Source organism: Mustela lutreola, chromosome 4 (assembly GCF_030435805.1).
Source record: "Mustela lutreola isolate mMusLut2 chromosome 4, mMusLut2.pri, whole genome shotgun sequence".
In the NCBI taxonomy this organism is placed as follows: domain Eukaryota; kingdom Metazoa; phylum Chordata; class Mammalia; order Carnivora; family Mustelidae; genus Mustela; species Mustela lutreola.
In genome coordinates this window covers 180,052,754-180,079,831 of record NC_081293.1, presented here as the reverse complement: position 1 = coordinate 180,079,831, position 27,078 = coordinate 180,052,754, and the positions used below count along the sequence as shown (strand labels likewise).

Sequence of the window (27,078 nt, the reverse complement as noted above, 5' to 3'; positions counted from 1 at the left end):
CTTTCCCCATACCTTGCCCAATGTTACTCTTCACCTGGCTGTTCATTTCCTCTATTATATCCTTTAATAAACTGGCAAAATTAAGTGTTTGCCTCAGTTTTGCAAGGGACTCCAGCAAATTAATCGAACCTGAGAAGGAAGTCATGGTTACCTCTAATTTACAGTCAGAAGTACAGGTAATAACCTGGACTTGCGATTAACATGGAGTTGGAGGGAGTCCTTGTCAGAAGTGAGTTGAGCTCCCAGACATCTTGCCGGTGCCCAAGAACTGGTTGGCTGTATGTGTGGGAAACCACCCCTATCCCCACCACACACATTCAAACCAGTCTCAGAACAACTCAGTAACCAAGACATTTGCCCTTTTCACTGTGCTTATATTTGCACGTACATGCAAAAAACAGTAGGGTAAAACTACTGGCACATTAGTGCAATATAGTCTTCATATACACACAGTAAAAGAGTCAATTTTATTGAAGAATGTGTTGATGAAAGTAAAAGTTACATATTTTATTAAATCTTGAGTTTAATAAACACTTGAGTTCTTGTCTTTTACTATTTTGTATAACCAAATGGAAAGAAAGTATTCATAAAGCACGTCTGCATTCAGAAGTATGCTCTCTCAAAAAGGATATGTATCATGCTTTGAGTTGCAAACCCAATTAGCTACTGACCCCCCCCCCGGGGGGGGGGCACAGAACACCATTTTTACTTCAAAGAGTGGCTAACAGATAGAAAGTAACTGTATTTGTTACCAAAGATAAAATCTGATTATTTCAAGTGATAATCAGAATTCTAGAAAACTTGTATCTGCTACAATGAGCTGGATAGCTTTCCATTACTTAAGCCTTTTCAGATGAGAACAATGGTAGTGTTAATGAATGTGATTTTTGTATCAACATTTGGAAAAGATGCATAATTCAGTAAATTGATAATCTTCCAAATGACCAATGTATGATGTTACAAAATCATGGATGGATTAAAAGAGTCATTCAAAGTTTATGATAAGCCAGATTTCATTTAAACAAAGTACAGTTATGGTTTCAGAACCTACACTGTAAATCACTTTTAAGAAATTAATACTGCTGAGTTTTGCTGCAATATCAAAGAATATCTGCAATTATCTGAAAAGGCTCTTTAAAATGCTCTTCCCTTTCCGACCTACATATTTGGTATAAGATCAGATCTTTTCCACATACTTTAACCAAAGCAACATACTCAGCAGATGGGAGTGCAAAAACAGAATTCAACTGTCTTCTATCAAGCCAGACATTAGAAGAATTTGCAAAAACTATAAAACAAAACCCCTCACTATACTGGGGTGGTTTGGGGTTTTTGGTTTTTTTTTTTTTAAATAGTTATTTTTATAAACATATTTCACCTGTTTTAACATGTAGTAGGGGTACTATTATTTTTTTTAAGATTTTGTTTATTTATTTGACAGACAGAGATCACAAGTAGGCAGAGAGGCAGGCAGAGTGAGAGGAGGAAGCAGGCTCCCCACTGAGCAGAGAGCCCGATGCCTGGCTCCATTCCAGGACCCTCGGACCATGACCTGAGCCAAAAGCAGAGGCTTTAAACCACTGAGCCACCCAGGCACCCCTGTTATTTTTAAATTAATAAAACATTTTCTAAATTTCTCAGTTTTAATTTCTAATACAGTAAATATCAAAACTTATAACCCATATAAATAAAAGCTATTGAGTCCTCAGTAATTTTTAAAGATTTTATTTATTTGACAGACAGAGAAAAAGCAAAGTAGGCAGAGTGCCAGGCAGAGGGAGAGGGAGAAAATGATTCCTGGCTGTGCAGGGAGCCGAAGGTGGGGCTCAATCCCAGAACCCTGGGATCATGTCCTCAACTGAAGGCAGCCACTTAACTAAGTCACCCAGGTGCCCCGAGCCCTCAGTAATTTTCAAGGTATAAAAGGGTCCTGAAACCAAAGACTAAGAGTCACTGGCTTATAGTATAATAAAAGAAAAAAAGAAAACACAAATAACCCAAGGTAGAAAATGTGTCAAAGCCCTTCTATTCTTGGACATCCCAGCTTTTCTTAAACTGGACCTATGCTACCTGCCAGGCTCTTGAAATAATTTATTTCACCCTGCTGTCAATATAATCAAAATGAATGAGTCTTTAAACAGGCATAAAAAGGGCTTGAGCAATACCAAAATTATATATTAAACCAATGTGAATTGATAGGTTATTCTTTACTAGTTTTCTAAATAAATGGTCTGAATCAAATTGGTTTTATTTCTCTGGTATAAACTTAACCTATAAAGAGAAGTTTTTCACAAAGGACTATTTAATATACAACTCCCTTGGAAAAGCATCCTATATAATCAAATTAGTAATGGGAAGCCATGGAATTTGGTTCCCTCTCAGTAATAGGGAAAAATCCTAGAAATCCTACACTGGTGCTGAGACTCAGGACACAAAAGATGTCATTCCAAAAGAGGGGCAGGGGAGGAAGCACCTTCTGGAGGGCCATGTGCACATAAGCAATCATTGGTGTTTTTAAGTAGGGAGATACGGGGTGCCTGGGTGGATCAGTCATTTGGGCATCTGTCTTTGGCTCAGGTCAAATTTCCGGGGTCCTGGGCTCCCTGCTCAGTGGGGAACCTGCTTCTCCCTCTCCCTCTGCTGTTCCCCCTGCTCGTGCTGTTGAATAAATAAAAGATCTTTTTAAAAATAACATAAATAAATAAATAAAAAGGGAGTTACACACTTTTTGCTTAACCTGCCTTGAAGGATACACAAGAAACTGGCAAAGATCTGGTTTATAGAGAGGGAGACTGGGAGAGAAACTCACTTCTCACTGTATTCCTTTGATACTGTTTGATCTTTTAACCACTGGCATATATATATATATAAAGATAAAATTTATTTATACAAAAATAAACATTTTAAAACATCACTTCTGTATCACCCGTTTATCTCAAATGCAAATTCCAAATAATACTAGTAGATATATAGATTATTCAATGCATATCTGTTAAATAAAGAATGGATACACATTTCATATACCTGACAGAAACATCAAAACCAAACTGTCCATCAACTAAGAAGTGATCAGCCATTGGTTACATGAGGGAGTACTGGAGTACCTGATTACAGAAGGAGCATCTAGCAATGTCATCCATGTGCCCAGCATTGATATAGTTGCTATTTCAATGGTAAATTTTTTTTCTTTTTTATATTCACCACAGCATTTGCTTTAAGAAATACTCTCTGGATAGTACTAAAGTAAAAATTCCTTTAAACCATGCAGCAACATTAAAGTCAGAACTAATTTAGCTCCTATTATGTACTAAACACTATGACTAAGTAACATAACACTTATAACACAATGTCACACATGACAATGTGCACTTGGATCTAAAATCTAACTGCACAGTATAGATTTAATAGTTACACCAATGAAAAAGATTTGGGGGTTTTAACCAATTCCAAGTTTAACAAACCATTCTCATGATGTGGCTATAACACACATAATTCAAATCTGGGCTGTATTAGTCAGAATGGCTACACAGTGTCCAGAATACAGAAATACCCACTGTAGTTTGTGTTTATCAAACCTATCCCACAACTCATGCTGGGTAGTAAGCCAAAGATCTAGAGGGTACATAAGATCTAGAGACCCTGAAAAAGTGCAAGAGGATCAGGATAGTTTGGTATGTGGAAGGCAACATTTAATGATTTAGCTATCATATCTGAAGCACTTCACATGAACTTTTCTTACATCTTCACTTATCAATGATATAGGCATTATTATCCCTGTCTTAAAAGTAAGGAGATTCAGACTCTGCAATGGCAAGTAACATGCTCAAGTTTGCATTCAACTTCGAATTACCAAGATTTAAACCCAGAGCACCTGTAATGGCTTGAATGATGGCTCCCGAAGAAAAGATATGCTTGCATCCTAACTCCTGAAACCTGTAAATGTTACCTTATTTGGAAAAAAAATTTCTTTTGATACAACAAAACTAAGGATCTTGACATGAGGAAATCATCCTTGATTATCCAGGTTGGTCCAAAATCCAATGACAAGTGCCCTTAGAGGAATGAGGCCAACAGAGATTATACAGAGGGTAGGAGACAATGTGCTCACAGAGGCAGATACTGGAATGATACAGTCACAAGTGAAAGAACACCAGCAGCCACCAAAAGCAGGAGGTAGTAAAGAACAGATTCTTCCCTAGAGCCTCCAGAGAGACTATGGTCCTACAAACACCAGACTCCTGACTTTGGGCTTCAGAACTATGGCAGAATAAATTTCTGTTGTTTTAAGGTACTTACTTTATGGTAAGTTGTCATGTTTGCCCTAGGGAAATAGCCCCCAACTCTCTTTCCAGCATACCTTTCCAAAAAGGCTGAAGGTCCCAGGACATTTAAACTAAAAGACAGGGGCACCTGGGTGACTCAGTGGGTTAAGCCTCTGCCTTCAGCTCAGGTTATGATCTCAGGGTCCTGGGATCGAGTCCCGCATCAGGCTCTCTGCTCAGTGGGGAGCCTGCTTCCCCTTCTCTCTCTGCCTGCCTCTCTGCCTACTTGTGATTTCTCCCTCTGTCAAACAAATAAATAAAATCTTAAAATAAAAGACAACTCAGGATTTCATAAAGAAAATACAAAACATATTTGATTTTAGAAATCCTAGAGAACAGGGGACGCCTGGGTGGCTCAGTCTGTTAAGCTGCTGCCTTTGGCACAGGTCATGTCCCCAGGTAACTGGGATCAAGTCCCGCATTGGGCTCCTTGTTCAGTGGGGAGCCTGCTTCTCTCTATGCCTCTCCTTGCCACTCTGCCTGCTTGTGCTCTCTGTCTCTCTCTCTGGCAAATAAATAAATAAAATCTTTAAAAAAAAAAAAAAAAAGAAAGAAAGAAAGAAAGAAAGAAATCGATCCTAGAGAATAGAAGACCAGTAGATAAAACTTACGTGGAGCAATTTCAGTTGAAACTAAGCTTTCTAAACTATCCAAATATCTTAAAGATTAAACGGACTTCAGGTAAAAAGTAAATTTCCTCTCACTGGATGTATTCAAAGAGAGACTGATGATCACCTAATTTTGGGGAGCAGAGGTGGCTTAAATGACTTAGAATCTGGTCCCACCCTGAGTTCCTAAAAATCATAAAATATTAGATAGCACCACAAAGCCTGGTAATAAGGCAAAATATAACAAATGAATTTTGCAAGGCTTCTACAATCATTCAAAAAAAATACTGACCAGTTGTTAGGCATCAAACATAGAGGTCGGTAATGAACACTGTATTTACTATCATGAAGCTTTAGAATCTGGTGGGAAAGACAGACATGTATCAACCAATATACAAACAAATATAAAATGACATGTACAGACATATATGGTAACTGAAAAGTGCAAAAATGAGGAAGCCCTGATAAAACTTCCTGAGGAAATTACGCTTGAGCAGAGACCTAAATACAATATATATGATTTTACTAGAAAGAGAAGAAAGGGAAAAGCTTTCCAGGCAGAAGGAATACCAATAGGAAAGGCTTTATTGGTTAGGGGAACATGACTGATACAAAATGAGTTCAAAGTTAGGTGCCACATTTAAAAGCTTTGTCTTTGGGGCACCTGGGTGGCTCAGCAGGTTAAGTCTCTGCCTTTGGCTCAGGTCATGGTCTCAGGGGTCCTGGGATCCAGCCCTGCATCAGGCTCTCTGCTCAGCGCGGAGCCTGCCTCTCTGCCTACTTGTGATCTCTGTCAAATAAATAAATAAAATCTTTAAAAAAAAAGCTTTGGGGCGCCTGGGTGGCTCAGTGGGTTAAGCCGCTGCCTTCGGCTCAGGTCATGATCTCAGGGTCCTGGGATCGAGTCCCGCATCGGGCTCTCTGCTCAGCAGGGAGCCTGCTTCCCTCTCTCTCTCTCTCTCTCTCTCTGCCTGCCTCTCCGTCTACTTGTGATTTCTCTCTGTCAAATAAATAAATAAATAAAATCTTTTTTTTTTTTTTAAAGATTTATTCACTTATTTGATAGACAGAAATCACAAGGAGGCAGAGAGGCAGGCAGAGAGAGAGGAGGAAGCAGGCTCCCTGCTGAGCAGAGAGCCCGATGCGGGGCTCGATCCCAGGACCCTGGGATCACGACCCGAGCCGAGGGCAGAGGCTTTAACCCACTGAGCCACCCAGGCGTCCCCAATAAATAAAATCTTAAAAAAAAAAAAAAAAGCTTTGTTTTCATCCTAAATTCAATGGGGGGTGGGGGAGGGACACAGGCAAGGGCGGGGCATGACCAGAGCACTGTCCTTAGAAAAGACAATTCATTCTGACTCTCCTGAGAATGGATTAAGACTCAGCTAGAGGGCATGCAGGTGGACCAGTTAGAGAGGTTACTCCAACAGTCCAAGAAAGAAATGATAGCAACTCAGAAGTGGTAATGGTGAAATGAAGAGGTCAAATTGAGTTTAGAAAGTTAAATAAGTAGGATTTGATGACAAAGGGAGACTAAAGTTTCTGTTCTGATAAACTAGATCAAACAGTGGTACTCTTCACTGAGGTAAGCAAAAGTTGAACAGGAACAAGTTTGGTAAGAGAATTTCATTTGGAGATATAAGTGCATCTGAGACATCCAAGAAATGCCAATTGGGCCATTGGATACAGGGTTCTGAAACTCTGCTGGTAGGCTAAATCTGAGTATGCATATTTACATGGAACAACTGTACGAACTTTCTATCACTAAGGGACACCGGTCATTGTTATAAGGTAATCATTATTCTAAAAGAAAAAAACAAACAACAACAAACTTCAAAATCATGCTAACCCCAAAGACAAGAATCACTACTGTACCCGAAGCCATAAATTAATACTAAACAAAGACTGGGGCACCTCACTGGCTCAGTCAGAAGGGTCATGAGTTTAAGGGCCATACTGGGTGTAGCGATTAAAAGGAATAAAATTTTTTAAAAACTTTAAAAAAATATGAAACAGATTATTTAAAGGACATTGGATGTATACCACCCTCTGGCTACAAAATGGATTGTCTTCATTCTGAAGTTGGAATTAGCTACTATTCTCATATGTTTGGATTCTCAAATTGGTGGATTCTCAAGTTGGAATTAGCTACTATTCTCAAGTTGGTGGACTCTCAAGTTGGAATTAGCTACTATTCTCATATGTTTCAGATAACAAAAACTGAAAACAAGTTTAAGAGGCAGTAAATTTGTACTTTTTATTCCCAGATTCTCTACCTCTTGCTCTATCTACAAGATATTGATTTAAGCATTTTTAACTGGCAAGCATAAAGTTTTTCTCCTAGAAAAGATACCAATCTTCAGAGTAAAAGGAAGAGAATAAACAAATCAGACATTTTTCTTCTGACACACACCTCCACAAGCTTTATACTACACTTGGTTGAAAATGACTAGATTGCTTCGGATATTGGTTGCTGTGCTAAGGAACTATTTACTCTAGATTTGCTTTCCATTCTGTATAAAAAACAAAAACAAACCAACTACCAGAGGTATTAAAGACAGAACTAAAGGAGAAGGCAGGAAAATTAGGTTTTATTACTAACTCTAAAAAGAACCCACTGTATAAATTAAGAAGTTAACTTTGAGAAATATCTAGTTATTTTTACATAAAATTCCAATTATATATACCACATGCTTCATTGAGGGCAAGTATGAATGAGATTATGTAGCATTTTATATTTGTACATATACTTTTATTTTATATATATTAAACTCTTTTGAAATCCCCACAGATAATGTTTTTTAAAAACCAGGTATTTTTTCACACTTTTGTATATTATTGCTGCTACTAATATCTAATTTGCTCTCAATAGGGATATAACAACTCAAAATGTCCCAGGGTAAAAATAAAAGAGCCAATAATATGGGGCGCCTGGGTGGCTCAGTGGTTTAAGCCACTGCCTTTGGTTCAGGTCATGATCTCAGGGTCCTGGGATCGAGTCCCACATCGGGCTCTCTGCTCGGCAGGGAGCCTGCTTCCCTCTCTCTCTGCCTGCCTCTCTGCCTACCTGTGATCTCTGTCAAATAAATAAATAAAATCTTAAAAAAAAAAAGAGCCAATAATATACTGAGATGAATTTGTCCATTTTAGAAACTATCCTGCATATAGAAATCTGAGCTCAGAAAGTATGAGGGTAAAGTGGGAGAAAAAAATGAGTTATTATGTGAATGAAATTGAGGTTAACCCAGGATTTAGCTTTCATTCTTCACTAAATAAGCTTTCACGAGCCAGCCCTTTCGCCCTTACTCCAAGTTACCCTTACCTCAGCAAAAACACATGGAGCACGAAACAGACAGCAAGCATTTCCTGAACAAATCTGCATTTGGAGAGAAACTTTTAAGTATCTTTTATATTTCCTTAGACAAATGGATTTACAACTGCTCCTTAAGAATACTGCAGGGCAGAAACAGATGAATTACATAAAATTAGACATTTCTGGTTCAAAACAATATGCACAGTATTACTGCATTTATCATATACAGTGTATATGCATGCACATACTATAGATAGAGAAAAATATCTAGAACTTTATATACTAAAATATTATCTTTGCATGATATAATTATGAACATTTTAAATTTTCTTCTTTTTGCTTTTCTACAATGAACACATATACATGCCTTTTAAAGAAAATACCGTATTTATTAACATGTCATAACATAGACTCAGAATTTATGAATCAGAAATTTAGAATTTTTATTTAGAAGAAACTTTAAATACCATTTCTGTCCTCATTTTTCAAGTGGGGCAACAGGCCCAGTGAGGGTAAGTGACTTGCCTGCCCAAAATCTGAGAGTGAGCCTTTAGGGCCATAATCATACTATCCATACTTATGGGGGTTGGGGGAGGTTTTAATTATAAAAATTATAAAAATTAATTAAATTATAAAAATTAAAGCATTTTCACTAAAGATAATTTTAAGTTTGAAGAAAGAAAATGAAAATCACCTCTATGCTTATAAACAACCATTGACTTTGGAGGGTTTTTCGTTTGTTTTTAAAATTTCTCAGGGCACCTGGGTGGCTCAGTGGGTTAAAGTAAAGCCTCTGTCTTCGGCTCAGGTCATGATCTCAGGGTACTGGGATCGAGTCCCGCATCAGGCTCTCTGCTCAGCGGAGCCTGCTTCTCCCTCTCTCTCTACTTGTGATCTCTCTCTCTGTCAAATAAATAAATAAAATCTTTTTAAAAAAAATTTCTCACTACAAAAATAATATATTTTCAATGCAAGAAAACTTTTAAAATATAAAACCAAAAATTAAGGAAAAGACAAAATTTTAACATTCAATCACATAACTGGTGATATCGAAATTACTTCTTCTTTAGACTTAGTACCTGAAGCCAGTTTTGGGGCAAGAGACTAGGTCCATGACAAGTGTTTTTAATTAGCAAACCTTGGTTGATTCTTTAATTTGGGAATATTGTTACAAAGAAGATCAATACTAAGAATTTTATTTCATAATTGTTTAATAAAAGACAAAGGACCAAAAAAAAACCCCCAAAAAACAAAAAAAAAAACCACCCCACAACCACCACCACAAATAAAGGAAAAGATAAAATACTCCAGTTCTATTTAGGGATTTTCTTTGTAGATTAGTGAATATAAAGATAATCCACAAACACAGCTAATTATAAGTTCTATAACACTAATTTTCTGTTCAAGATTACTCAATATTAATTCATTGCTTTTATTTATTTGAGAGAGAAAGAGAGAACATGGATGGGGAGGGAGTAGAGGGAGGAGCAAACTCCCCACTGAGCAAGGAGCCCAACTTAGAGCCTGATCTTGGGACTCCAGGATGGTGAGGGGAATCCAAAGCAAACACTTAAGGACTAACCCACCCAGGCGCTCCTTTCTTTCCTTTTATTTATTGTTTTAAAGACTTATTTGATAGAGAGAGTACAGGAGTTTTCTCAAGAAAACTCCCTGCTGAGCCAGACAACAGGCTCTCGGACCCTGAGATCATGCCCTCAGCGGAAATCTGGAGTCAGATGCTTAACTGAGCCAGGAAGGCAACACCATTCATTGCTCTCTTGTATTTACCAATACTTTTACAGCGTATTCCATAAAACATTGCTGGTATTAATTAAATTAATTAATTAAAAAACATAAATTATGAACAAATATATTTATAAAAATGAGCTAATCAAACTCATAAGTTACTGAACTATCATTAACTCAATTAGCAAGACATTTTTAAAAACTATTTCATCTTTATCTTGTCCTTTTAAAATTCCTACCGTCTGGGACACCTGGGTGGCTCAGTCAGTTAAGCATCTGCCTTCGATCGAGTCATGATCCCAGGGTTCTGGGATCAAGTCCTGGACAGGGCTCCTCGCTCAGGGGGGAGCCTGCTTTTCCCTCTGCCTGCCACTCCACCTACTGGTGCACTCCCGCCCATACTCTCACTCTCTGATAAAAAGAAATTCCTACCTTCTATATACTTTATAATACACACAAATGTATTAGTACAATAGCATAGGAACATCGTTTATAAATAAATGTAATTCAGAATGTGTGCTCAAAATTTTTACTTGTATGGGTGACCATCAAAAGTTGGAGATCACTGTCCCAGAACCTAGCGCTTAGCCAACGAAATGGTCTCCTAATCTAATTTCAAAGATGCAAAAATCAGAGGAAGTAAAAATGACTGATTATCTAACATTTCAGAATAAGGGGCACCAACCTGGGTGGCTCAGTCCTGGGACAGAGCCTTGAATTGGGCTCCCTGCTCAGTGGAGTCTCCCTTTCCCTCTCCCCAAACGCCTGCTTGTGCTCTCTCTCAAATAAATAAAATTTAAAAGTAAAATAAATAAAATTACAGAATGAAATGATTTTAGAATAAGTTCTAATATGAAACGTTATTAAAAACTTGCTTAAATTTTTTAAAAAGATTTTAGTTTTTTATTTGACAGAGAGAGAGATCACAAGTAGACAGAGAGGTAGGCGGGGGGGGGGGGGCAGGCTTCCTGCTGAGCAGAGAGCCCCATGTGGGGCTCGATCCTAGGACCCTGAGATCATGACCTGAGCTGAAGGCAGAGGCTTAAACCTCTGAGCCACCCAGGTGCCCCAAAAATTTGCTTAAATTTTAAATAAATAAATTTTAGATAAAATCTAGATTTTATTAATAACTTAAGAAATTTGAACACTAGCAATTTGTTAGCATGAAACCATCATAGATCTCAACACATTCAGTAACTGTCGTATTTCAGAAAGACCCTGTAAAATAGGCCAATGGTATTTTCATTTCATGGTCAGAAAAATTAAGCAAGGAAAGAATGAATGCCTTGTGCCAAATTAGACTGAAACATCTGTGCATTTTAGAAAACTTTCAAAGTATGTTAACTCCCAACTTAAACATTTTTGAGTACTATCTATGAACCACTTAGCTTTCTTTTAAAACTCATTCTCTCTTTAAAACAATAGTAATTTGGGGGCGCCTGGGTAGCTCAGTGGGTTAAAGCTTCCATGATCCCAGGGCCCTGGGCACAAGCCCCGCATCAGGGTCTCTGCTCGGCAGGGAGCCTGCTTCCCCTTCTCTCTACCTGCCTCTCTGCCTACTTGTGATCTCTGTCAAATAAATAAATAAAATCTTAAAAAAAAAAAAACAATAGTAATTTGACCGCCCACAAAGCCTACTGTATATAGTACATGAATAGACGGTCCTACACTAGTGTGAATTCCAGAGTATTAAAACAAAACAACCAAAAAACAAGGAATCCTAGAACACTTCGCAAGATTCTGAAACTGGTTAAGCTTTGCTTTGTTATTCCTCCCACCTTCCTTCTGGTGCTCTCAGTCCTATCTCCTGGAGGTGCCTCAGATCTCCCCAAAGTTCTTCACCTGAGATACTCAAAATTTCTTCCCTTGGGTCTGTCCCAGTCAATCAAACTGACTAATTTCAGCCAACCAACACAACCAGTATTTGACATAATTAACTGAAAACGCCCTTTACATTTCTGTGTGTCAAGAACGCTTTGAGAATTTCAGAAAAGTTATGGACCCTCTCCCCAGAAAAATTGCACAGGCACACATAAAAAACTTCTCATATAATTTCAGGAGATCAGGGTTACGTGGCCAAAATATAATCCATGAATCCCAGAACTATAAAACCCAGGTTAAATACCCCTGAACTTAACATTTAAATATTACAAAACCTCAAAACTCTTCAAGAGGAATTTGCATTGACAAAAAACTGGGTGGCTTAGTCTGTTGAGCGCCTGCCTTCTGCTCAGGTCATGATCCCAGGGTGTTCAGATGAGTCCCAAGCAAAGCTTCTTGCTCAGTGGGGAGCTTGTTTCTCTCTCTGCCTGACACTCCCCGCTGCTTGTGCTCTAACAAATAAGTAAAATCTTAAACAAACAAACAAAAAAAAGATAAACTCAAATATATTATACTATATACTCAAATCTATAAAATCTAATTGTTAGAATTGAAGTCTTCTCCCAAAGCTTTTATGCTATAATTCCCATAAGAGAAAAGGAAGAACAGAACCTATTTATAAGCATGGGTCGTCTATTAAACTGGGTTTTAAAGACCTTACCCATATTCAGTAATGCTCTAGAAATTTATTGTGTTCACTATCACGATTCCTGTCAAAACAATACACATGCACATTACATACACACACACTCAGAAAATGCCTTTTATCTCTTAATTGCCAAATCCAGTTTTCATCCCAATGAGCTCTCCCTAGGATTTCATGTTGCTAAAATTTCCTGTTAAAATTTCCTTAACCCCTCCTTAGCTTCTTCGAACCCATACTATTTATCTTATCTCTTTAGCCATTCTTTTTCAACTTCCCTCATAGGCCCCTCTTCCTCCATTTGACCTTCAGATGTAGATGCTTGACAAGGTTGCCCTTCGCCTTCTCCTCAATCCTGATATTATAGTCTTTTGCAGTTTCTGTATGACATTATGCTAATGAATACAAATCTCTTAACTGATCCCTGCTTCCCCTTCTGCTCCAGCCCAAATCTGTCAATAGGGAGATACTTGAGGGATCTTGACTCCCACATCTAGAATCATACCCTATCACCTTCTTTCTCAAATTCTGTTCTTCCAATACATCCCCTATCTTAACTAAAGGCATCATTACTCATTAATGAAATATAATCTCTGAACTCCCCCATTCTCTTCCCAATCGGCATAACCTCATCAGCTTCATTTTCCACTACTGCTCAAACACAGCAAAATCCACTTGCTATTCCTCAGACTATCAATTCCCTTCCTCTAACCGCTTCTCCATCAGAGGAAACAGTTACTCACCATTCCAAACCCTACTTAAAGATCTCCTACAGTCTTCCCTAACCTCACTTATTCTCCCACATCACTCACTCCCTGCCTCTATAATTCCACATCAATCTTTATTTTACTTCTCAACAAGCTGTATCATAGTCCAGCCCTTATCTTTCTCCTTTAGTAGACAAGGCCTGTGGTTTAGTTGTTACTGTAGTACTTAACACATGCCTGGACTATAGTTATGTCTTTGATCAATGACTGGTGAATGAATGGCAAAACTCCAAAGTAAGGACAGAGTTAATTAAGGTTATTATCTGTCTGAAGGGTGTACCTTATCCCCTTTTGAACATAAAACAAAAATTGAGTCCCCTAGTCCCTCATTCCCCATTTCTAGTCCAATGCTTAGTTTTAAGCAATGTTTCATGGGGACATTTCCTCACTTCCTCTTGTTCTTTGCAGGGTTAGCTGCCAGCCTAACCACATTAGCATTCAGGAGAAGCAACAAAACAGTCTCTCCAAGTTCTAAAAAGCAAAGACTTTAAAATTACCAATAGTAATACAAGTTGCTTTTGAAAAATAGTCTTAACGTTTATGCATACAAACTTCATTCTTCATAATTCTGAAAAAGGCTTGGCCTAGTTTACCCAACAGGCACCATTTAAGAGTTATTAAGAAGGGCACCTGGTGGCTCAGTGGGTTAAAGCCTCTGCCTTCAGCTCAGGTCATGGTCTCAGAGTCCTAGGATGGAGACCCACATCCGGGGTCTCCGTGAGGAACCTGCTTCCTCCTCTCTCTCCCTGCCTGCCTCTCTACTTGTGATCTCTGTCAAATAAATAAATAAAAATCTTAAAAAAAAAAAAAAAAGTTATTAAGAAAATGTCCATTTAAACCATCAGCCAAAATTTTCACATTTATAACCATAGGAATCAGCATACATGAATAAATCTAAATACTATGCTTGTATACTAAGTACACTATAAACAGCAGTCTCAATCACCAGATGACCCACACATTAAGTAGTTCTTTTAGCTTCCTTTAAAAATACAGGCCCAAAGGGGCACCTGGCCAGCTCAGTCTGTTAAGCGTTTGACTCTTGGCTCAGGTCATGATCTCAGGGGGTCATGATATCAAGCCCTGAGTCAGGCTCTGTGCTCAGCTTGCAGTAGTATGCTTGGGATTCTCTCTCCCTCTGCCCGTCCCTAGCTTTGCTAGCTCACTCTCTCAAAGAAGTGTATCAATCTTAAAACAACAACAACAACAAACCCAAATTCCAAGTCCCAATCTATAAAACTAGAATCTTTTATCAGAATCAGTTACTTTTTCCCTTCTTCCCCCCACCAACTTTCCCAAAACATACTCACACACACTCACACACATCCACACACACCCACACACCCCTCTCTAAACAAACCTGGTTTCTTCAAGAAATTATCTGATGGCTCAGTAACAGTTTGATAAAGCAGGTTACAAGGTCTAGGATTCTGGAGGAGATCCCATATGGTACAATTATCTTCTAAGAGACTACTTTTGGTGACAGAATATAGATTTGTCTCAAGGGATCACAAATGTGGTAGGCTTGCCTTATTTGCCTCCTAGTTTTTTTTTTTTTCTTTCAAGAATATACTAAAAGCTCTCTTTAAACGTGTATTTGACTTTTCAGTTCATATAAATGTTCACATTTCAGGCACACAGCCATGGTGAAAAGGCAAAAACAAAACAAAACAAAACAAAACAAAAAAACGACCATATGATAAAATGTGTTTGAAGCTTCAATAACTAAACTGCACTGAGTGGGATCATAAACTCATTAGCCTAATTCTGAACTGCACTTCAGAAAAGATATATATTCCAAGGCATATATAATCCACTTATTTTTCTTGAGCAGTCAAAAATTCTTCTCATTTTCCAAGTTTATACATATTACATCAAAATAACTTCAGACAAAGCAGTCTTGTTGCTTCAAGATTAAAAGTTTCCAATAGCTCAATGTGGTTGTAATCTTCTGGAAACACCTGAAATTGATTTGTCTCACCTCCTTTTACTATTGCTCTTCCAGGCCACTCACCTTAGAATATTGATGGATAAAAGTTCTTACTGAAAAGCCCAAAAAGTGAATAACCCACCCCCTAGCTAATAAGAAAAGAACTGTGATATACAATGCACAAAAATTACCATGTATCCAGAGTCTCAAAACAAAACCAAACCAATGATTGGACTTGGTCTAAATAAAATGTTTCTAAAATAAGCTTAACAAGTAGGTTTCTTTTTCATTGCAGTTTTACTAAACATTTATGGAAAATTGTATTTGGATAAGCTCAAGCTGAAAATACTAGTTAGCTCTCAAAGAAAACATGAAAGAACAAAGAAAATTTTCTAAAACATTTTTTTACAAAAGAGTGGCATTTAAGACTGATTTTCCAAATACAATACACACGCGTAATTTTATAATTAATTCGCATCACACAAAGTCACACACATTTAAATTCAAATATCACATTTCCTAGACTAATTACAACCCCAGAGAGGGTGCACTGAAATTGAGGTTAGAGTAGACACTTCCGAGACTCAACAACCCAGAGTTCCCGCTTTACACTCCAATTTTTCAGTGGCACTAAGTGGATGAACAAGCCCACTGCAGCACAAAGCATTGGGGTTGCCTAAAGAGATCTAACAGAAGCTGAACATATGCAATAACTTCCTGTTCTCCAGAGGACTGGAGGGTGTGTTTCTAAAGGCTGACAATTCATAGCCCTTCCAAAAACCAAAAGTATGTCTTTTCAAATACTTGTGAAAAAAATTTTAATTCCAAAAATTAACTGTTCATCATTACTACTCCCCAAAAATTTACTGAATGCCTTACTATATATAAGATGTATAAAAAATTTAATCCCAGACCATAAGCAGTTTAAATTCCCCTTAAAAAAGTCACCCATTTGTGATTACTTCACATAAAATACTTCTTGAAGACAACCCAGGGGTCTTCTTGAACTCACAGTATACAGGCAATGCAAAATTCAGGTATTTAAATCACAGGGAGTCTATCTTCCACTCCCTAAAAGAATTAGAAATGGATGTATACTTGTGATTTAATAATAAGAAACCTACAATTTGGGGTTCCATCAATACATGAATTGGGAGGAAAACTTGAAATCCTTTCTTTAATCCCTTTTAGATGTGGACAAGGGCTCTCATTATCTGCTACTCTTCGAGTTTCTTCCTAAATCCAGGAGCTAAGTTTCCTCAAACCTGAAATCTATTTTCATGAAAACTCCTGGCTTGAGGATGATTTCTTTTTTTCTTTCTTTCTTTGCTTTCCTTTTCTTTCTCAGCTAAATGAGAATATGACCACTGACTACTAACCAAAAAGTCATTTTCTCTCATATATGTTGAGTGTGAGATTGGGGGAGGGGAAAGGCACATAGCATGAAATCCAAGGATTTCAAAAAAGGATGTGCCAGAAGATGGTAAGCAGTACTTATTAACCTGATTGCTTTATTTTTGTCTTTGTCATGGATTCAGTTGAAAGTCACATCTAATGCCTGACAGAATTTAAAAAAAAAAAAATCCCTTGACACAAACAATTTTGAACACCCAAGAGTAAGTATTACATGAGATAATTGTTTCCTCTTCTGCTCATAAAATAAGGAAATTGCACTCATGCACAGATTCTAGTCATATTTTCACTACCTTATGAGATAACACAACAAGAACATTTAAACACAAATCTGGATACTAGTACTGAATTTTAAAAACAAAACAAAGTGCTCGCTTCGGCAGCACATATACTAAAAACAAAACAAAAAAACTCCAGCATCTCCAAGGCTCCCCTCTCATCCTTCCTTGAGTGAGGAACCCAATAACTTACTGTTCAAAGTCAAAGGAATTTTTTTAAAAGGCTGGGCATGAAATAGGAAAAGGATCACGGTGAGCACACATGATGCCCTGGGAAAAAAAGGCGAGATGGCGCATACCCATTCTCCTGCGAGCACTGTCCAAGCTGACAGGTTCACTCACACTGCCTTCACCTTAAGTTTCCCAAGCCACTGTCTCTACACACTTAAGAAAACATGAATTTTGCTCTGACCACAAAAAGAATCAAGCACAACTGACACCAGCTCTGAAGTAAGCAATTAATATATTCTAATGTTTAAGAAAGGTTGGAGATAGGCAACAGCTCCTCCAACTGGCTGGAGATTACCATTTGAAGCCCTAAAAATATTAAGATTTTTAAACAACTCCCAAGTTCTGATGGGCACTGTCAGATGCACTATATAAACTTTGGGACCAGCAGCAACGACACAACAGGTGAGAAAGGCGGTGGACATCACTGCACAGTGAGGTGGACAACATGCAGAGGCAAACCCTTGAGCTCCCCGAAAGGCGGGGGATGTGAAATAATACCCATGCATAAGGCCATCCAGAGCCCCTGTCTTTACAGTGGCAACAGTTTGGTTCCTTCCGAGGGTCGCGCCACTCCCCCTTCTCCTCACCCAGGGGACCACCACCACCCCAGGCACAGGAAGAACCGAGGCCCCTCCACCGGCAGCATCTCAGCTGAGGAAGAAAACACAATGTCGCTCCTTATTTCTGCGTACAAAAGGACTTTGCGCCCTCCTCCTCGAACTGCCGCCGCTGCCGCCCGGGGCCGCCTCCTAACTTGCAAGAAGGTGGGCAACGCGCCATATTCCAGCGTCCCCCAGTCTACCTGGGTAACAAGCCCACGCCACCCCGGCGGGAGGGAAGCTTCGGCGGCCGCCCGAAGAGCCAGCCTCCTCTCCTGCAGGAGACAGCGGCTCCCGCACCCCGGCCCGGCCCGGCGCGCCGCCCGCGGACCAGACCGGGGAAGGGCCGAGGGGGCGAGCGGGGAACCGCGGCTCCGGTCCCGCGCAGCCCGCCCACCTCCCGCTCCCGGGCCCGGCGCGCTCTCCCGGACCTCCCGCTCCCGAGCCCGCGGGAAGGCCAGGCCCGGGCCCCGGGTTCTACGGTGGCGACGAGGCCGCGGCCCCCAGAGCCTCAGGCGGCGGGGGAGGCCGGAACCCTGGGGCTCTCGGGAGGGCAGCGCCTCCCTCCCGAGCCCGCCAGGACGCCTGGGGCCTACTGCGGCCTGCGCATCCTCGGGGTGGCGGTTTGACTGGGCCGGGCCGGGGCCCCCCGCCCGAGGCGGGCCGAATCCGGCGGGGGCCCAGGCCCGGAGCCGGGGGCGGCAGGGTGCAGGCTGCGGGGCGGGCCGGCCGGCCGGCGGGCGGGCGGCGTGTTGCGGCTGCGCCGGGGCTGAAATAGCTGGAGATTGCGCGGTAGGGCACTCACCTCAGAGCGGCTGCGCTACCGTGGGCCTGCGCCGTGGAGACTGCGACCGCGCCGGCTCCTCGCAGCCTCCTGCCACCAGCGGCAATGGCGAGCGCTGCCGCCTCTGCCGCCGCCGCCGCCGCCGAGGAGGGGGAGGGGAGGGAGAGGGGGCACGCACGCGACGCACGGGCTCAGCTTCCCCGCCCGGCGGCCGCCATGATGGGGAGGTCGGCGCTGCTTCAGCCGTGCGGGCCCGGAGGGGGCTTCGGGCGAGCATCCCTCCCGGCCCCCGCGGCCTCCTGGAGCCCACATTTAGCTTGTAAGGGTTGGATGGGGCCGGAACCATGAAGGCAACTGGATTAGTCAAGTGTGGACTCTCGGGAGAGTGGCGCAGGCAGCCCAAGATGGTTGCTAATCTGGAAATAGTAACATTTCTCGCCCCCCAACCCCGAGAATTATATCACCTCCTGAGTAAGCCTCGACAGTTGGGAACGGGCTTCCCCGCATTTCCCTCAGCTTTGACGGCGCATCTTCACCCTTTCTTTGGAACGACCTTTGTTTCCCGATTTCAAACCCTGCCCAGGTATTTAAAAGCAAAATTTTCTGCGCAAAACAGCACATTAATTTATCCGCTCGTTCATTCGTTTGGCAAACATTTCTAGACGGTCCCTTTTGTGCCACTTTTGTTCTGGGCACGCTGGAGATGCACTTGTTAGACGAAGTCCTTGCTCTCAATTAGCTTGTACGTTCTATGCGGGGAGTCAGAAGCAATAGGGACCTCCAAGCAGGTGCCTGAGAAGTAAAGAGGAGTGGGTAGCGGAAAAACAATCTAATGTTAGAGACATCCGAGAGGTATTTTAGTTCTTAGTTTTTAAAAGTGTGATCAGGAAACTACGTGCATCAGAATCACTAGGGCTGATTACTTAAATGCTGGGCCCCAATTGGTTGTCGCCACAACCTTGGCTTGTTAGCCCAGGAAACTGCATTTTTAACAGCCCCCCTACTCACACTTTGTCCTGGCAATTCTCATGAACACCATAATTTAAGAACCATTGCGTCAGAATGCACGGTTGGTTCAGGCTACCAAACCATCTCTAATCAAGATGCTGCAAAAGACTTCATGGTCTCCCAGCCACCAGAATTGCCCTGTCCAATCTGTTCTCCGCCCTATAGCGTGAGTGGTCTTTCAAAAAAGAAAATCATGTCATTTCCCTGGTTAACAGGCTTAATAAGATCCCATTGCATGTAAGTTAGAGCCCAAAATTCTTTGAGTTGGCTTCGGGGTCGTTGGTGACCTCACCCCTGCTGCCATTTTGCCCTCATCCGCCATGGACTTCTCCCTCAGGCTGCAGCCAAATCAGGAAGCTCTCAAGTCATACATGGTGGGAGGTTCTCCTACCTCATAATTTTTGAAAAGGCTGCTTTCTTTGCATAGAACGTTCTTCTCCACTCTACAGCTTCTGGTCACCTGCCACTTCTTAAGGTGTCAACGTTAATGCCTTTTCCTCCAGGCAGCATTCTCGAATCCCCTCAGATTGACTGCTTTCGCTCTTTAATCCTCATACCCAGTCTTTATCATCTGTGCTTACTGAGCACTCACAATGTTTCAGGCCCTATTTTAAGTCCTTTACACACATCATCTCCTTTCTCATGTAGTTGTCAAGGAAGAGTCCATGACGCAGGTATACTGTTATTATTACCTCATTTCGCACGTAGAGAAAACAGGGGCATGTTGAGGTGGAGTCCAAACCCAGACAGTAAGAGGTCTGAAAGCCATCAGCTTGACCTCAGAGTTGTGCCTCTAACCATTATCAGCATTTTCACATTGCAGGTTGATCCCCACCGAGGAAGCATAAAATGAACGTAGTGGGTCATGACCAACATTTCATAAAAGAAGTAGAAAATAGCATCAGACTTAGTAAGGCTCTTGTTTCGTGAAGCTTTTATTTGGGATATATAAATGTATGTCCCTGGGTTTGCATATTTGTTCTGAATCATGATATAAAACACATTTCTTACTGGATTATGGATGCAAAAAGTTTGAAAGTATTGCTTTACTCTTTCTCCACAGCACTTCTCAGACCACGAATCGTCCACAAACCAGAAGCTGCAGGCGGGCAGGGATTTCTTCTTGTTCGTGATAATATGCCAGCATCTCATGCAATGCCTGGTTCACAGTAGACCTTCAATAAGCATATAATGAGAGATTTCTGTGTCTACTCTCCTCAGACATGCAAGTTATTTTCTTAAGACAAATGAGCCTGTGAACCCCAGTTGCTCTGTCTGAAAGGCTCTTCATATAATAACCAAAGATTCTAGAATCAGTCTCAGGAAAAAGGCAGAAAAATCTAGCCCAAGAGATTAAAAGAACTAGATTCCAACAAAGTGACAGTGATCAGCTTCAGCACAAGAAAGCCAGAAACTGTAGATAGGATAATGTCAGAAGACAACTCTATAAGGTAAGCTGTGGGTAGTAGTTGCATTAAGAAAGAAGGGATGACTTGGGGTGCCTGGCTGGCTTGGTCCGTGGAGCGTGTGGCTCCTGGTCTCAGGATTGTGAGTTCAAGCCCTGCCTAGAGAAGAAAGGAAAGGAAAGAAAAGAGGAGAAAAGAAAAGAAAAGGAAGAGGGTGGAGAAAGAAAAGGAACAAGAAGGGAGGAAGGGAGGGAAAAGAAGGAAGAAGGGAAGGAGGGAAGGAAGGAAGGAAGGAACAAACAGGGAGGGAGGAAGGAAGGGAGAAAGGAAGAGAGAGAGAGAGAGAAGGAAAAGAAGGAAGGAAGGAAGGAAGGGCAGACTGACTTAAAATGACTTAATCTTGGTGCCCAGAATGAGGATGAAAAGAAGCCTAGACCTTTGAGAAAATATTGGGGGTTCATCAGCCCTGGCAATGCAGTAGATTTCCAAGTTGGCTTTGACTTCAATAAGCTGCTGGTCATTTGGGGGCACCTGGATGGCTCAGCCTTCAGCTCCGGTCATGATCTCAGGTCCTTGGGATCGAACCCCGCGTGGGGCTCCCCACTCAGCGGGGCATCTGCTTGTCCCTCTCCCTCTGCCCTTCACCCCCACTCGTGCTCTTGCTCTTAAAAAAAAAAAAAGAAGCTGCTGGTCTTTTGACTGGCTGGTTATACTGTGTGCTAAGAACCAAATGAGTGGTCCTACAGATAATAAATATTCCCAGGTAATCAGAATTGAAGTTATGTGGGAAATTTCGAGAGATGTACCTTGATTTGGCCTCAAAGGCTGGGCAAGATTCTTATGGGCATAGAGCAGAAAGGTGAAGACACTTTAACTGGATGGATTGTTGTGGGAGACGGAGCGGTAGGTGGAGGTGGGAGGCCTCCCAAGTGTTTTGGAGTCATACTCCAAGTTCAAAGCCTGGCCATACTACTTCCTACCTATGAGACCTTGACAAGTCACTCAACATTTTTAGCCTCTGCTTCTCTGCCCAAGATGTGGAGGTTAAGAGATAATATAAGGACTCAGAGCAGAGCCTGGGCCCAGGAAGCGCACAGTAAGCACTGGGTATTATTAGCACTTCCCAGCTACCATTAATCATGCAGGTTGCTTGGTACAAAATACAGGTACAATAGATGTTGGCTGTTGTGGTGGTGATGATGGTGAATAAGTATTTGTGAGCACAGGTAAATATCCCTGGGGACTCCCCCCAAAGCTAGGGAGAGGATTCAAGGGATGCCAAAGCAAGGGATTTGTGTACGGGAGCAGTGTGTTACAAGGTTAGAAATGTCAGGGTGAGTTTTTTTATGCCTGAGGGTGGTTTGGGGGGAAAAGGATGGAAGATATTGTTCACTGCTACTTTATTTAAATTAATATTTCTGTATTAAGGTACCAACTTTTAGGGTGTCTGGGTGGCTCAGTCGGTTGAGTGTGTGACTCTTGATTTCAGTGTGGGTCATGATCTCAGGGTCATAAGATCAAGCCCTGTGTCAGGCTCCGCGCTCAATGTGGAGCCTGCTTGAGACTCTCTGTCCTCCTTCTGCCCCTCCTGCTTGTGCTCTCTCTCTCTCAAATAAATAATCTTAAAAAAAAAAAAAAGTAACAACTTTTAAAATCTTTTTTTCTTTGAGCCTTTAAGCCGATTTCATCTATTTCAAAATCTGGGAAATTCTAACAGTCATTTTCAAAGGACCGTCTTCTCCCTGAACCTAGAGTCTGTCGATAACCCCCTATCATGTGTATTTCCTGCTTCACACTGTTTCCCGAGTGTCCGTCCTGCCCATGAGAATTTGAACTGTGACCAGGAGCTCCTGCCGTATGGACACTGCAAGTTCAGTAAGTTAAAACCCGGCTTCATTATCTTCTCTCCAAGCTGCTCCTCCGGTGGTCCCTGTCTCAATAAACAGTGTCTTTTGGATATAACATCTTAGAATCCTTTTCATATAATTTCTCAGGTCAATTCCACACATATTTATTGGGCAACTCTCTATATCCAATGCCAGAGATCTGGGGATACCGTGGGGAACATGGGCTTTATCCTTGAGAAAAGGCTGATTAACGCTCCTTCAACTCAAATAGAATACACTACACTTCTTTATATAACGCCTTCACTCATGTTATGTTGTTAAATAACTGCTAAACATTTTAAACTGCACTTACATGCATAATGTATTTACTTTGCCTTTTAAACTCTGTATTTAAATGCCTGATCTAACAAACAGAATGTCCTCATATAAATAATAACAACAACAACAATAATTAACTTATTGAGCATTCGCTAAAAGTCAGGTACTATTGAAAGCTCCTATATGAACTCATTGATTCCTTCCCAGCAATGTTATGAAATAGGTACTATAATTATACCTATTTTATACACAAGAAAGCTCAGACGCAAGAAGTTTAAGTTACTCCTAGTCAGATATCTGGCAAACCTAATATATTTAAAATCTAATAAGTTTTAAAACCTAATATATTCAACTCTAAATATAGTGAATGTCAAACTCTCTCTCTTTTTTCTTAAAGATTTTATTTATTTATTTGAGAGAGAAAGAGGGAACAAGCATGAGCGGGGCACGTTGGGTGGGGGGCAGAGGCAGAGGGAAAAGCAAACTCCCCGCTGAGCAGGAAGCCCAAAGTGGAGCTCAATCCCAAGACTCTGGGATCATGACCCGAGCCAAAGGCAGACACTTAACCAACTGAGCTGCCCAGGTGCCCCCCAAACTCTATCCCTCTTTTTTTTTAAAGTAGGCTCCATGCCCAGTGTGGGGTTTGAACTCTGGACCCTGAGATTGAGAGTCACGTGCTCTACCACCTGTGCCAGTCAGGAACCCCCAAAGTCTCTTTCTTTCTTTTTTTTTTTTTTTTAAAGATTTTATTTATTTATCTGACAGACAGAGATCACAAGTAGGCAGAGAGGCAGGCAGAGAGAGAGGAAAGGAAGCAGGCTCCCTGCTGGGCAGAGAGCCCAATGTGGGGCTCGATCCCAGGACCCTGGGATCACGACCTGAGCCAAAGGCAGAGGCATTAACCCACTGAGCCCCCAAAGTCTCTTTCAATACCATTTTCAAACTAATAAAAATCTCTAATACAAGTCTGAAATCAATTACTGAATTATATATTTTATATTATAATCACAAGTTTAATTTATCAGATTCTCTAATAAATTATCTACATTTTACAAACACTGAAAACACCAAATTAAACAGAATATTATTACAGTTAAGATAAAAATACAAGTTCTGTGGTTTTATTCCATCATACTCATATTTAATTCTGAACATTTTTAGGATTAAATATTATTTATCATCCCCGGCCATTGAGGTCACTGCCTCAAGCCCCTTGAGCTTTCCTCTGTAGGAGAATAGGGATTCCCATCTCAGCCGGCTGAGATTGCTTTTTGGCCAAGATGTATCAGAGGGATTCTTCTGCCACCACTGCAAACACGTTAAGTCCTTTAAGTCCCTTCAATTTAATGCATGCCAACAAAGTTCGCCTAGACCTTACCCCACCCCACGGATTAGATTCCCCTGGATGCCTAATCTAGTTCTTTCTGCACCTGTTGATTAGGTTATGAGGTAGATAAAATTCTGGTAACCATCAAGTTCCTTCTTCTCTTGATTGGATCCAAGGGGTCTCTTTATTGGATGACTACATTGATTACATTTGGCATCCGTTTCCTATTCTTGCCGTCTGCCATAATCCTAAAGTCATTCCTAATAATGGCGGGGGGGGGGGGATGGTGGGCCAGGCTGTAGAGGATCCTCATGGCCTTCTTAGGAATTGGTTCTTAATTCGGGGCAACAGTTGGCTTTTGACAATTTTGAGTAAGACACTTAAAAGGTCAGAATAGTGTAGATTCGCCAGGAATCCAAATACGAATTGAGTCACTGATTCCTGGAAGGCACTCAAAGCTTGCCACTGCTTCACTCTTTTTAAGGTGGAGTCAGGATGGTGAGCAAGAAATTTCACCCAACCCCAAACTCATACCCATATCCACAAAGGAAAAACTTGCTGAAACTGGAGAATATGGCTTAAAGTACATTTTCTAGGGGTAGAGGCTTTAAAAGGTAGGAGGTTCAGGATGGGTAGATGTGGTCTCCCTTCCACTATCAACATATCCTGAGTGATAACAGGGCTCTTCTTACCTCTACTTGGAGGCACCCAAGCCAGCATCTTCTCTTTTCTCCTTCTAGGAAGTCTCTAGGACCTGGGGCTACAGCCCCACCCAGATGGCTTGGACAGCCCTAGCCTTTGGGCAGATTTGTCTTTCTGTCCAATTTCTTTGATGAGGGTGGCTTTTTGTGCCACTAGGAAGTAAAATTCTAAGACTCGTGTTTGGGCATCAAGTGGGGGGAATAGACAGAGATGAACAGAGTCCAGCCTGTCTTTCCTGACTTCTGCATTATGGTTTGAGGCCAAATACAGAGCTAATAATAAAGTTCTCTTTTGCCTCATTGTGTCATTGTTCCCTTTCCTTGTATTTCCCCCACTGACCTCTCAGGAAGGGGAAATGGCTGGCCAAGACAGAATTTAGGCATTCCCAGATCTCCGACCAGATATCTTCTCCATAGTGTCTTAATAACAGTCCTTGGAAGATATTCTGAACTCCCCAACAGACCAAAATTAGGCTGGAAATGTTTAAAAGAAATGAAAAGAAAAGCCAACGGGGGAAATAAAGGAAACTTCTACACTACTTGGTAACTAATGAAATACTGAGGGACTAGGAGGGAAAAGGTCAGAGGTAAGTCCAAGGTATTAAGAACTAAACGACAAAAAGATGGTGGTGGGGTTGACAGTCATTCGAAGAGAGAGCCAGTTTAGATGGAAAGAGGATGTGTTTGGTTTCAGACAGATTGAGTGGCAACTGGGAAGCCATATGCTTTGAGAGATTGCTCTGGGCACAGGCACCAGCTGGGAATGGAGTGGAGGTGGGAAAGGCTGAGGCAGAGCAACCAGGCACGGATGCAAACTGGTGGCATTGAAGGGAGGGAAGGATTTGAGAGACATCGGGAAGAAAGATTCATCAGGGCTTGGAGACTGATTAGATCTTGAGGGTGATGGAGCAAGTGAGTTGTCCAATAACTCCCTAATACTTACCTAATAGCTTTAGACAGTTGCTCTTTTTAAATATCACTCACTCATTTATTTATTCAACAAATAGCTTGTAACAGTCACCTTTGGGTGTGACTTGGTAACTCATGAGATTCCCCTTCTCTGGAAAATGCCTCCATTCACAGAAATGACCATCAGAAGTCACTCCTGTACTTCCAAACCCTCACTACCAGCACCTGCCCCCCCCCGCCCCCTGCCGTCAAAGCTGAATGCACTTGACCCAAGCTATGCCAAGTGTATTCTCTGTCCTGGGAATTTAGTATGTTTGGCTAAGAGACACAGACTGGCATCATGCTGGAGCTGAGTCACGTTAATGGCGGAGTTAGAGAAAAGATCCATGAACAACACTGAGGTCTGCAAGGCTGCACTATCCTTCTAGTGTCTTCTGGCCACAGATGATTCATCTGGAAATAGGTACCTGACTCAGGTTGGCTAATCACATCCTTTCCTGGAGATTTTGAAATTTGAATTGAGATCTCTCTCTCTCTCTTTCTCTCTCTCTAACTTTACAACTTTTTAAACTTTGGAAGCTGTAAGCAGAAGCCATTCTCCACCAAATGAACTAGGGAACATAAACAGTCCATCAGTACTGAGAGAAGGAGACATAAGAGAGAATTTCCCAGGGTCCCCACAGTGCTCTATTCCCTACTTCTCTTCCTGGTTTTCACAGGTTCCCTGCTGATGGGTTTCCCAAGTTCCTGAATATTCTCCTAGTAAATTGCCTTTTTTTGCTTAAAGGACTTTGAGTTGAAATTTCTGATGGGTAGACGCTCCCAACCTAAAGAGTTCTAGTAACAATATATCTGTGTGTATGAGGCTCTAGGCAAGACAGCACAGATCCGCTATGGAGCAGGCTTGGTTCTGTACTCAAGTTGGTTAGAGCAGTGGGGAGAAGAGAAATTCTGTTATCAAGAGCTACGATCCAGGTAAGAAGAGAAAATTCACTAGAGACATTCGATGTTAGGGCCCCAAACTGCTAACAGCAGGGCTGGACTAGA

At 41.3% G+C, this 27,078-nt stretch overlaps 1 protein-coding gene and 1 long non-coding RNA gene across 12 annotated transcripts in view; one reads left to right on the top strand and one right to left on the bottom strand.

The window, feature by feature from the left end:
- The window catches only part of NRF1 (nuclear respiratory factor 1), a 146,012-nt gene extending 127,346 nt beyond the window's left edge, over positions 1–18,666 (bottom strand). For 10 of the 11 annotated variants that reach the window (XR_009352985.1, XR_009352984.1, XM_059171839.1 and 7 more), the window contains exon 1: positions 18,537–18,666. The gene's annotated coding sequence lies outside the window, so the exon portion shown is untranslated. Of the gene's footprint in view, positions 1–17,934; positions 18,461–18,536 lie in introns of those variants that run through there. The other variant, XM_059171842.1, reaches the window with a different exon arrangement.
- A 66-nt stretch (positions 18,667–18,732) lies between these two features.
- LOC131829754 (uncharacterized) lies at positions 18,733–21,612 on the top strand. The gene is made up of 2 exons (XR_009352983.1): positions 18,733–19,098; positions 20,587–21,612. It is a non-coding gene; the product is annotated as an uncharacterized LOC131829754 (long non-coding RNA).
- The last annotated feature ends 5,466 nt before the right edge of the window (positions 21,613–27,078 follow it).